The sequence below is a fragment of the Atractosteus spatula genome, chromosome 2 (assembly GCF_055471065.1).
Source record: "Atractosteus spatula isolate fAtrSpa1 chromosome 2, fAtrSpa1.hap1, whole genome shotgun sequence".
Classification (NCBI taxonomy): domain Eukaryota; kingdom Metazoa; phylum Chordata; class Actinopteri; order Semionotiformes; family Lepisosteidae; genus Atractosteus; species Atractosteus spatula.
Window position 1 is genome coordinate 23231957 of NC_142707.1, and position 9518 is coordinate 23241474.

Here is a 9518-nt window from a genome sequence, read left to right on the forward strand (position 1 = left end):
TCCTGTCCTACCACTTAAGAAGAAGAAATATATAATATAAAGACTTGTAAAAGTTATTCTGGTACAGGAAGCCACAGGGAAAGATTTCAGGCAGTTAAAAGTACAAAAAACAATACCAAACATAACACGAAATAGTTGTGACATTATAGTTAGTACAGTATATTGACACAGTCCATTATTATATTTTCTATTATGTTTATTTGGTATTGCTTTTTGCCATAGAACAGGTCCAACAAAAGACTAATTGTGAATAAGATCCTTTACCACAACTCCTCATGTTCTTTATGTTCGTTTTAAAAACTCGTAAAATACAAAACGACTGTTGTTCATTTTTTTAGCTACTGGCTACCTATAAACTTTGATAGATTTTGGATTTGGAGGAATAATTTACAGTTTTCCCATGATAAACCATCACATAACATTTTTTTTGTAACCAAAGGGGCTATTTTTACACTTACATGAAACTTCTCATCATTCACTTTTCAAATTATTTTGTCCCCAAATGGCTTCAAGTTCAATCTACTGTATTTAGTTACCCATGGAAAAATACATGTATTTGATGAAGAAAGCCCCATGTTTCCACATTGTAAATATAGTTGGTTTTCCAAGGGGGAAAACAAATGATCCAGTTCATTTCCTAAAGAGTGGGAAGATTGCCCTGTTTTACCCACAGGGAGAATGAGAATCTGCGTTTTATAAATGGTACATCACTGTGTTATAAAACAAAACTTATATATTCACTATGTCCTGTGCTTGACATGTAAATGCCTGAAAGCATAACTCTGAATGCTTGGTCAAAAACAAAGTCTGAAGAAAACTAGACAGTAGATTAATTAATATGCACAAAAATAAAAATATTCAGACTCTTTCTAATACAAGAGAAAACATTACCTTGCAAAACATTCAGCCAGGCACAGTGATTAGGGAGCTATTTTAATATATCTTAACCAGTTTCAGTATACATAATTCTCATATTGTCATACATATTGACATAAATCCTTACGTCAATGCTTCTAAAGTAATTCTCATTTCAAAGAGAATAAAGTTAAAGGCCAAAATGAAATCAAAACTTCAGTCTACAAGGTAATCACAATTGTCAAGCCCAATGTTTGGATTTCTTTTCAGAAGATGCAGGAATGCTTGGCAAATAAAATACTGCCATTAGGTGATGCATGATGTTTTGGTTGATCATAGGACAGACTGAAACTTCGGTTAAATCAGGACCTTGGGTTTTATTAATGTTGGTGAGAGTTCTGGTCTCAGGACCAGTGGTATGTGGGTTCAAATCCTCAATGAGAAGTTGCTGTTGTACTTATTACTCAATCAATTGTTATAAGTATCCCGCAATATTAATGGGTATTCTCACCTGAATATAAATGGAATTTTATTTGTGCTTTGGGATTAGCTTTTCTGCTTTAACAAAGGCTTTAAAAAGTTAAGAAGAAGGAGTTTATTATCCAACCATTTATTTTCTGTTTCATCCAGTTCAAAGTCACAATGCAGCTGGAGCCTAACCTAACAAGCAACTTGATACCAGTCAACTGCACACACAGACACAAACATGCATATAAACCAGGTTCAATTTTTCCTATAGGCCAATTAACATACCAGCATTTCTTTGAACTGTAGGAGGAAACAAGAGCTCCTAGAGAAACATAGGCAGAACATAAAAACTCTGTGCAAATAGCTCCCCAGGTCCAGACTTGAACCCAGGGCTCCAGTGCTACAAGGCAGTATAATGCTACACTACACCGCACTACTGTGCCATCTGGGAGTTTGTTATGCCCGCCAATTTGATTTTAAATGATTACAGAATTGGTAGATAATGGATAGCAACTTTTTAAAGATATTCTGCTTAAAGCACTGACTCCAGGAATAAGGAAATCTAAGGCATCAGAATAAAATTATGGATAAGGAATATAAAGTATATATATCTCTAAAGGAATGTTAGAGAGAAAGTGAAATTAAGATTTTAAAGAGAGAGATGAATGGAGACAAGATGTAAATACAGACTACAGTAAGAAACAGAGAACATGCCCCAGGCAAGGAAAAACTGTTCTGTATTAAACTGTATTCGCATAGAAGAGTCAGAAGTGTCACATGTACTAGAAATACTTAGAATAAATCTCCATGATGGTATTCATAGGCTTTTGACAAAGGTCTTCCAATAGTCACTTAAGGCTGGGGTTATATCCATTGCATAAAGCCATGTAAAGTGGGATAAAACTAATATAGATAATTATACCATTACATCTTACTTCTATAACTTACAAGGATATGGAAACATTCGTTAGAACAATACCAGAAGACCATAGGAGGTAGTCAGTTTTGAATTAGAAAAGGTACTGTTACACCTAGGTGGGTCAGAGCTTCCAGTCCTTGGTTTCCAGTGGGATCAACCACATTCACATGAGAGCTCGGCTCTGCCTGGTGCCACCTGGGCTTGGTATGGCAGGCTCTCTCAGCCAGCTGCAACTAACCCTCAGCCATCAGCCAGGTATTTAACCCCAACTTGCCACAGTTTCCATGGCCAGCCACCCCTATTCATCTCACCACTGCGCTGTCACAATCGTAATCCCTCCTCTTAGGGGCGCCCCGACCCTTTCGTATTTTAGTTGATTACATGCACCTACCCCCTGTTTAGTCTGCCGATATTTAAGCCTGGCTCTCTCGCTATTCCTGGTGCAGCATTGGGAGATGGACGCCTGGAAGCCCACCTACCAGCGAGTCCAGGAGAGACCCGATGGCATATAGGCTTCATCATGGCATCCTGATCATCTGAGACCAGGGCTCGGAGTGCCTGGCCTCGTTACTCTGGTTTTAACTGTTTCTTCTTGTTCCAGATCCCATTCCGGATTTTAACCTCCATATGTCTTGGGTGGATTTCCCATTACCTGGACCCTGGACTGTGCCCGGATTCCTCCTTGGACTGTTTGGACTTGTTTGCCTGCATCACGCCCCCAGAGCACCCGATCACTGTTGTCACACCCCCTGTCAGTCAACCCGTCCTGATCCTCTATGTCTTTTCCCTGTTGTCCTTCTCCACTTACTTCCAGATTATACCATCTGCATAGGGTCCTAAACTACACTTCAAGGGAGCCTGGAGCCTGGAGCCTGTAGTCCACCAGTGTGTGGCCACCGAGCAGAGCATCTCCTCAGTCACCATACCTGTGGGTACCTGGTTCTAGCCTTTTACAGAATCAAGACATAGCCACCTAGGCATCTAGGATAGACAAACACCACCCTAATAGAAGAAAGTCATTGTTATAAAATAAAAGGGGCAAACTGCTCTCACACCAATGCCATGTAGGTGCATCTTAATCCAGAGTTTTCTATTACCTTGTTGATGCTACAAAAATATACATATTTCCACAACTATAAGAATACAGACCCCTTTTTCTAAATTTAAACATTTTTCTCTTCCGATTTCTAATAGCTCGTGAGTTTCTGTCTTTCAAGGAGAAAGTATGGAGGTCTAGCCTGTAAAATATAGAACAAACTCAAAGTGATGCTTTGTTGTCCAACATGTTGGCCAAACATTCTCTGATATACTAACCCTTGGTAAGTTCAATTCTTTATTATTTAACTTTTATAAATTTGCTTGCTAGAAAAGCTTGTGTTAAAACTTCATTTCTAACTCAGATTTATCTCAATTTAATTTATACAGTATCTCCTAATTACTGTAACTCGCATCTTAGATTAGCTAATACCATATGACTAATTTGTAACAGTATCAATGACCTAGATTTAGGCAAACTATTTAGTAAACTACTGAAGTTCGCTGATGATACCAAAATAGAAGTATTAACATTCTGCAAGTGCCAATTCAAGATTCAATTCAGATATCTGACATGAGATATTTACTATACAAAATGTAGAGTATTACAATGCAGGTAGTAAAAACAAACTATGAATATAAAATGGGATTGGAATGGGATTAAAAGGGCTGTTTATTAAAAAGATTTATGTTGCCATCTTTTTCATCATCTAGACACAGTGACAGTTGAGAAGCAATCACAGGGAATAAAAAATGTTTGGGTGTATAATTAAAAGTGTGGAATTTAAATCAAAAGATATTGTTCGTAAAGAGTACAATACTGAAAAGTCTCCTACAGAACTACTGAAAATTCATTTAGAATATTGTATAAAGTTTGGTCACAATGTCCAGAGCAACCAGACATCCTTCAGAGTTCAAAGGAATGTCCTATACAGACAGGCTAAAGGCAATGAAATACCTTAGAATGTATTCTAACACAACTAAAGTTTCTATTTAAGCACCTAATCCAGTAAATAGACGGAAGAACGATATATTAGTGTATGGCATTTTAACATAAGCTTTATCTTATCAATTTAAAAATATATTCACAATTAAAAATTGTGCTTTTATGAAACAAATTAAATCGCTTCATTGTTACATTGCAGTTAGGTGCAAAAATGATGATTGTAAAACATGCATGGTTAAAACACAAAATACATTTCTTAATATCTCACAGCAAACAAAAATAAACAGCATATGGTACAATAGATAAAGCAAGCAAGTTCTTACTGACAGAACCAAATTTTTATCTCACGTGCTATCAGAAACAAGACATCAGAATCAGCACAAGACAAACGTAATGAAACACAAGGAGGCCCAACCTCTAAGTAAGCATCAGGGCTCTTTATCAACGGTTCTTGATAGATGACCACATAAAAACACTAAGATTCAGATCACATGAGCATTAAAGATATATATTTGCATATGTTCCAAACATGAGGAACCCCGCTAGAAGGCACATGTACTGTATACAATTGTTTTATGTTTCTGAATTCCCATCTTGATTATTTGTTTTGTGTCTTGTTGGGTTGTATCAGGCCATACATTTATCTCCCAAATTAAACTGGTTGAAGACTATGAACTTGAAGTGCCTGTTAGAAAATGGAGGATGCATAACCAGTATATGTAATAAATAATGGTACATTATTTTATTTACCAACTCACCTCATAAAGTAGAGCCAAACAAAATGTTACTGTAAATAGCTTTAGAACCACAAATGAGTTAATTGACTAAATAAGTTTTGTTGTTGTTAATGTTATGACCTAGTACACCTTTAATTTATCTGGGCTTTATCTAACTGCAGCAAACAGGACATGTACACAGTGGTGACTCAATGTTTTATAACAAACTGTATCTAAATTGCAATCCAGAGTTTGGGTATTATTTTTTCCTTCGACAGGCTTAGCCTCTTATGGTATATCAGAAGAACCTGCTGCTCCAGTAAGAAAATAAATGGATATGATTCTTTATCACCATTTACAAATGTTTACACTCACTGTCCCTTTCTATAATAAACTCTATCATATACAGTGCCTATAGAAAGTCTACACTCCCCTTGAACCTTTCACATTTTATTGTGCTACAGCATGGGAAAAAGTCCAGACATTTTACTAAATTAATTAAAAATAAAAACCGAAAATAATTGAATGCATAAGTATTCACCCCCTTTCTTTGACACACCTAAATTACCTTTGAAGTAACCAACTCTCATCTCCAAGTCACATACTGTAACTACTTGACTGGAGTCCACCTGTGTGCAGTTGAGGTGTTTCACATAATTTCAGAATAAATACACCTATGCCTAGGGGCTTCCCCACTTCCCCACACACACCATGAAGACCAAGGAACATTCCAAGCAGATCTGAGACAAGGTTCTTGAAAAATACCGATCAGGGCAAGGATATAAGAAACTTTCCAAGGCATTGAATATACCTGGAAGCACAGTGAAAGATCCGGGCAAGAAGAGCCATAGTAAGGGAGGCCACCAAGAGGCATACAGCAACTCTAAAGGAGTTACAGTCCTCCATAGCAGAGATGGGAGAAACTGTGTCATGAGACAACAATAGCACACACACTTCATAAATCTGGCTTGTATTGTATGGAGGGGTGTCGAGAAGAAAGCCTTTGTTGAAAAAACTTGTATCACATCTTAGCTGGAGTTTGCCCAATGGCATGTGAGAGACTCAACAATTTGGAGGAAGATTCTATGGTCTGAAGAGACCAAAAATGAACTTTATGTTTGACACAAACATACCTTTAACAAAGCACATCAAACTGAGAACACCATCCCTACAGTGAAGCATGGTGGTGGCAGCATCATGTGCCAGGGACTGGAAAACTCATAAAGACAGAAGGAAAAATGGATGCAGCTAAGTACAGACAAATCTAAAGGAAAACATGCTGCAATCCACAAGAGCACTAGGACTTGGAAGACGATTCTTCTTCCAACAGGACAATGACCCAAAACATACAGCAAAAGCCACACTGGGGTGGCATAAAACCAAATAGATTAATGTCCTGGTGTGGCCATCAAAGCTCAGACCTCAATCCATTTGAGCATCTGTGGAATTGAAATTTTGCTGTTGAAAAATTGCTGTTCACAAATGGTCCCCATCCAACTTGATGGAGATTGAGTAATTTTGCTGAGAAGAATGGGCTCAAATTACAGTGTAAAGATGTGCTACGCATATAGAGAGACTTACCCAAAGAGACTCACAGCTGTGATTGCTGCCAAAGGTGGTCTTAACAAGTATTAACTCTGGGGGGGGTGAATACTTATGCATTCAATTATTTTCTCTTTTTTGTTTTTAATTAATTTAGTAAAATGTCTGTATTTTTTCACTGATGTTATAGAGTACTTCGTGTTGATGAGTGACAGAAATGCTCAGTTAAATACATCATGGATTCATGCTGTAACACAATAAAATGTGAAAAAGTCCAAGGGCAGTGTAGACTTTCTATAGGGACTGTACACAGCAGCCTTTTAATGATCTCAACTACTCTTCTGGCACTCAGATGGATGCTTTATTACCCTCCTGATACATAATTATAATTAATTAAATTTAATTGCATTTCTAAAGCTGTTTTTATCACAAAGGATCACATTATGATATACTGTACCTTTGAGATGCACAATAGCCCTAACACAGAGATCATATAAAAAAGTAAGAAATTGCTTCATCAATTGTATTAAGGGAGAATTTCTCAAAGCTGGATTGTACAAGACCAGAATGAAATGTATCTAAGTCAGGCAGCCCCTAAGGTCTCTTGTTCTAGGACTTCCCATAGAATATAGTTATGGAATCTTCAGTGATCGATCAGGATCTTGGTTAAATGTCTCATATTAGAGCTGTGTCCCTGGTCCACATGCTAGAGATACTGGAGAGGAGAGTGGTACCTAATGATTCACAAACATTATTTGTAACAGCAACCTTATTTTCCTTGGAAGTCTCTTTGCAGTACTGACAGCCCAGCCTTGCTTAGCTGCCGAGATCTGAGCAAATCAACCTACAAGGCAGTAATGCTAAAGTCATATTTTTGTTGTAAAATAAGTCACCATCATACAAAAGGATACAACAGGGCCTTTATTTCATTGTGTTGGGATTTGCTTTTGGCCTGTAATTGGCCAAAGCAGAGGTTTAGATATTTTCCACCCTAACATCATTTTATTAGTAAATAATACTTCCTGTTGTGATAGTATGTGTGGTAACAACTACGGTAGCAATAGAGCAACTGATGTAGGAGTAAGAACAAAGCCTTGTTTAACATTTGTTTCCCACCTGAAAACAACTGCATTAGCAGAACTTTGTGATGATAAGCATTTTTAGTCTCTTCTCGAGTTGGGGGATCTTTGAGTTCAAATTTAACCAGTCTGTGCCACCCTAGTTTAATTAAACTCATCTGAAATTATTCTTTGTTTGAAAACTCTTTTGAGCAACCATGATACTGGTCTGCCTAATGACCTGTAATCAGATGAGTGTAATCAAATTAAAAAGTGACACATACTATATTTGAGTCCCAGCATTACCGGATTATTTACAGAATATTTTCACAGCTGAAGATCTTAACCTGTGAAAGATTTACCACACTGTGGGAGATTTAGATAACACCTTCATAAATTATTCCCTTTACACGAAGATGAATGGGGGCATTGTAGAGTACGCACAGAGCACTTTGAAACTACAGCTAAATAAAACATTTACTAGCCACAGGAAGAATAAAAATCAGAATATTGCAACAGTTGGTCTTTAATGATAAAGAGGCCAACTGCTACCCTGAAATTGAGGACGAGTACTACCAAAGATCTTGTTTTTCCTTCACTGCAGTAATCCCCAATGGCTTAGCTGAAACATTGGAAAATGTGCTTGCTGCTAACTAGTCAGTTTGTGTTGTTGTATTAATTAGTCTTAAAAATGGAAGAGCACATCAAATCAAAATCAAATCAAAGTTTATTTATCAAATGCACAATACAAAGTGCAGCAGTAGTTGCTGGCAATGAAGTGTCTTTTCTGCGAGCTCACAAAAATCACAAGAATCATAGAAATCATAAAAATCACAGAAACACAAAAAACACAAAATTGAGGTTATGAAAATAAGGTTACATAATAATAGATGTAATAGAAACGGAATAAAACTCAATGTGAGTAGAGCTGCTATGTGACCATGGTGTATGCAATATATACAAGTAGTGCGGTTATCCTGAATACAGCGAAAACTGTGTGTCCATGTAGCCATTACAGGTGATTTGCTAAAGGAGCTGCAGGTTGGCTATTTAGTAGCCTTATTGCCTGGAGGTAGAAGCTGTTCCGTAGTCTCTGTTGGACTTGGACCGAATGCTTTGGTACCGTTTACCGGACGGTAGGAGGGAAAACAGTTTGTGACTGGGATGACTGGGGTTCTTGAGAATGGACCTGGCCTTCTTCAGACATCTAGCTGAGTAGATATCCTGGATGTTTGGTAGCTCACAGCCGGTAATGAGCTGCGCTGACTCCACCACCCTCTGCAGTACTTTGCGATCCCGGGCAGAGCAGTTCCTAATGTAATGTAAGCTATGTATAGGAAATGAGAGAGCTTGGAGATGCCCTTATATAGTAAATACATTTAACATGAAAATATTCAGCACGTAATGCCAGCATTTAACTGACAATTCACATAGAAAAGAAGCACATAGTGTGGTTGACAGAATACAGTTATATTATCCATCCTTACATTTTGAACCACTTTATCTCATACAGAGTTAAGGGGAAGCTACAGTAGATTCTATCAAGACAAGGCAGGATTCATCACAGGGCACACACAGACACAGACATACTCACACCAGGGCCCATTTTCCCAGCAGCCAATTAACCTACCAGTATGTCTTTGGACTGTGTGAACAAACCAGAGCAGCTGCCGGAACAGGGGAGAACATACAAACTCCACACCAATGATAACCCAGGAATAGAAATCAGGGCCCAAGTGCTACTAACCAGTGCACCACTGTGCCACCCTATAGTCGTATAAAACCTTTTTTAAAATATGTGTTCTGTATTCTAACATTTCTTCAAAATTTGAAATTTAATAGTTTTCTTGGAAAAGTGAATTTCGAAGTTTTTAATCATCATCTTCCAGGTATTGGATCTTTTTTTTCTGAAACAAGGTTTTCTGAATGGCTCTTTAACTGGATGATCATCAATAGCCATTTAAAAAATTAGATGGTGC